The sequence below is a fragment of the Camelina sativa genome, chromosome 5 (assembly GCF_000633955.1).
Source record: "Camelina sativa cultivar DH55 chromosome 5, Cs, whole genome shotgun sequence".
Taxonomy (NCBI): Eukaryota; Viridiplantae; Streptophyta; class Magnoliopsida; order Brassicales; family Brassicaceae; genus Camelina; species Camelina sativa.
This window is the reverse complement of record NC_025689.1, coordinates 18,245,762-18,246,117: the sequence shown is the minus strand read 5'-3', so window position 1 is coordinate 18,246,117 and position 356 is coordinate 18,245,762.

The following is a 356-nucleotide window of genomic DNA, read 5'->3' as shown; positions in this document are numbered from 1 at the left end:
AAGAACCACACGACCTAAGCACTCGATGCAAGCATTCGAGTACAGGATCGGGTGGGGTGATCGAGTAAGCAAATGAAGTATGAACAACTCGAGGGGTTACTCGAAGCAGGTGATCGTGTACTTGTTCGGGTAAGGGATCGAGTGATGAATGAGAATACAAGCAATTAAGATAAGAAAGCTTCTAAGGATGGGGTAATCGAATCCTAAGTATTCCTGACCAGTACAGATGTCTGACATGCCTCAAGCAAATATTTCCTAGACAATGAATCTCTAAAATCTTGTTAAAACACTCTCGTGATAGAAACAATCAACCTTGATCACTCCCCTACCCAACTCTTGTTAGAGAAACATGACCA